Raw genomic sequence first — 3,274 nt, 5'->3', positions numbered from 1 at the left:
TTTTTCTTTACCGCTCTTATTGTCATGAATCACCAATTCAGGCCGATCGGATGAAGTTTGGCAAAGACATCAACACTGCTGCTTCAAACTTGAGCAGGATTCAGCTGCGATAAGTAGTACTTCAACTAAGCACATGTTAATTTAGTCCAATAGATGCAAAACTGACATATCTTGTATAGCAGGTTGTATATTTAGTAGTAGATGTATTACATGCTGATTTCAAGATTCCTTCTCTTTACTAACTAGAATGGCATTCAGAGAGCACATACCTCCACCAAGCCCAACAGTCCCCTTACGAAACATTTAAATTCATTAGATTTGGATTTTCATTTGAATATCAGTCTGATTTTTTTCATCACCGACCATGAATAATTCTTAGAGAAATAAATGAAAATATTGCAAAACCCTGGATCTGCCTCTGATCTGAATCTGCACTACAATGTAGTGGATTCTTTCCTGACCCATACTGCATCCTTCCACCAGGTTTCATTGTAATCCATCCAGTAGATTTTGCGGAACCCTGCTAACTGACAAACAATGAAAACTTCCTCTGCGAAGGTAAACATTTAGACTGTAGACTGACTCATAGGTGCTTCTTAAAATTGATATTCAGCCACTATAAAGGGCAACAATATAAACAAAGCATACCTGTATCCTTGGGTAAAAAAGCCTCCCTAGTCCTGCAACTCTGAATAAAGGTCAATGCCACACTGAAACCACTAAAGTATTTATTTCACACCTAGCAATAAAGGTGTAGTGACTAAACCAAATGCCCTTGCCCTGAAGTAGCCATGTTTTCTGCTGAATCCAATAAAAAGTGCATATTTCTCCCAGGAGACGGTTATAAGTAATATATTAAAAATGAGCATAATAAGCAGCCACAGAACGGAAGGGGGAGGAGGGAGTAAACTGATGAGGGAAATGAAGAAGAGGCAGGAGAGGATACTGTATATGTTATCCCCCTCCCCTCACCCCCCAAACACACACACACACACCCTCCACCCTGCAGTGCCAGAGACCTGGCTGCTACAGCTGCAGGAAGTGCACACTCAGCACACACCATGCAGCACCTCTCTACTAATTTACGGCCCAGCAAACACAAGCTGGGGGATTTATTTAAACAATCACCTACATCATGGTGTCTGTTGATGCCATTTCAGCGCTTTGTATTTTTAGCAGAGAAATCAGCGAGAGAGGAGCTGCATTGCTGCAAAATGCCTTAATCTCAATTACACCTGAGTTTAGCCCGCTTATCCAAGCATTAACACACAGATTAAAGTAAAAAAAATAAAAATACACATCTCGCGGGTCGGTTGTGGATTAAGCATCTAGTGGCTTTTTTTGTTGTGGATAAAGCAGAGCGTAAAATATCCAGTTCTGCGTCTTCTCTTATGACTCTGCCCATAAATTTCTAGATCCTACCTGGCTTCCAGAGGCCCCCGGGCAGTCGGCTGAGTCCAGGGCTCGCCTTCTGACTCCCCCTCGCTCCCTCAGAAAGATTTGACAGGCTGAGACTTTGAATCAACCACTATCTGCCCTGAAACAGACAAACGTGTAAACAGCAGTTGGCTGGGGCTCCCGTGGACAGCAATAAAAATAAATCCTCTCCACAGAGGTCTAGCTTACCTCAGTTATTTATCTGTGCAGAATAAAGGCCCCACAAAAATAAATAATACATTCAAACAGGAGATGCAAGAGGGTGAAGTATCAAAATGTTGATGTTTTCAAACAGGTTTAAGGAATAGAATAGCAAATAATGTTTTGATTTTCTTTTACTGCTAGCTTAAGATCAAAGCCAACATAGCCATAAACCTGGCTGTCTGATGGTGCTCCTGTGCCGAACCATTTCCACATAATTGTCAGCTTATACATAATATACACCCCATGCAATGCCCATGGGAATGCACTAAAGCAGGCCTGACCTTTAGCCAAAGATTACCTCAGCATGGGCAACTAATAAGAGCATCTAAGCTCTAAAGACATGAAATAATTATACACTGGTAGTTAATCTTGTAATAGTAATGTGTGGTTTTTATCATAGAGGGTCTCAGCTGAAAGACGAATTCAATTAGACAATGCTGAGTTAGCTTGTAAATGGTTTTACTATGACGTGAGAGAATCGTAAAATCTACCAGTCTAATATGATCTGGAGATGTCAAACATCAAGGCCCAATTAGCGCTGAGAGGAGCAGGTTAAAGTAGTTTTAGTTATACTGGAGAGTAGTGGTTTATTTCCACAACCTGTACAGTGCCCCTGATGACATTAAAAGGACAAGTCAGTGGTGCTGTAATGTCAGTACCATGTCTCACCGTTGGAGGTCAGTGTGGTACTGCAGCGCACCTCATTATGCTGGGCAAAGGCGTGTGCTCTGTGCAAATTAGTGTCTGGTAGTGCTACATCTCAAAATCTGCAGTGCTCACCTCTCTTACCTTCAGTGCTTCACTCTCACAGACAAATAAAAGCCCACTGGGTCCAAGTCGAAGTACGTCTTACATGATATGAAATGAAATCCCAACATCGACAGAATGGAATAGGCGTCAGAGAAAATCGCTGGCATGCAGGATCATCATGGTGCCACCTCGCAGAAATTCATCCCTCAGATACCTCTCTCCATACCTTTACTCGGATCGATACAGGGGAGCAGTGTGATAAATGGAATGAGGTCCTTTCAGTGTGAGATTTGGCCTGTTTCTGCAGCCTCTTGGTTGCTGCATTCTTAATTGAATAAAGCTATTGATAGCCGCCTTAAGCCTCTAGACTAAAATCAGCCATGGCCAGATACGCAGATATCAAGCACACGCTAGAGTCTGTGCCAAGTGCAGGGAGACAGAGTGTCTTTGTTAGTCATGAGCACCAGAGAACAAAAAACAGGACTATTTTTCATACACCTAGTTATGCAGGAGAGGAGTCCCCTATCTCAGCCACACTCAGCATCCACAGTTATTACTCATGACTGTGGGAGTGTGTGTAAGTCTGTTATCAGGGCCAGCAGACTGTTGGGGGCCTGGACTGAGGTGCCCCAAACTTACCCCTCACCCTGGAACTTAGCCTTGTTAGGAGTTCAGTGGCCCCTCCGCAGGCCGCACCCTGCTGCACATTGGCTCAGAGAGGCAGAAAGGTCACTGGGTTGTCCCATTGTTCCACTGGAAGGTGAGAGTGTAGGAAGTTAGAGCGAAGGCAGCCGAGGTGGTGTTTGGTGGTTTGCTCAAGGGCAAAAGGGTTTATTTCTACTTTTCATTGGATGATTGAAAAGTCTGCACTCCTAAAGCTCCA

The 3,274-nt window shown here is 43.4% G+C and overlaps 1 protein-coding gene across 3 annotated transcripts in view; it reads left to right on the top strand.

The window, feature by feature from the left end:
• tiam2a (TIAM Rac1 associated GEF 2a) overlaps nt 1–3,274 on the top strand; it is a 92,258-nt gene that overhangs the window by 1,512 nt on the left and 87,472 nt on the right. The window lies entirely within an intron of this gene.

This window comes from Paralichthys olivaceus, chromosome 12 (genome assembly GCF_024713975.1).
Source record: "Paralichthys olivaceus isolate ysfri-2021 chromosome 12, ASM2471397v2, whole genome shotgun sequence".
NCBI lineage: Eukaryota > Metazoa > Chordata > Actinopteri > Pleuronectiformes > Paralichthyidae > Paralichthys > Paralichthys olivaceus.
The sequence above is the reverse complement of the archived record's forward strand: the minus strand, read 5'-3'. Positions and strand labels throughout refer to the sequence as shown.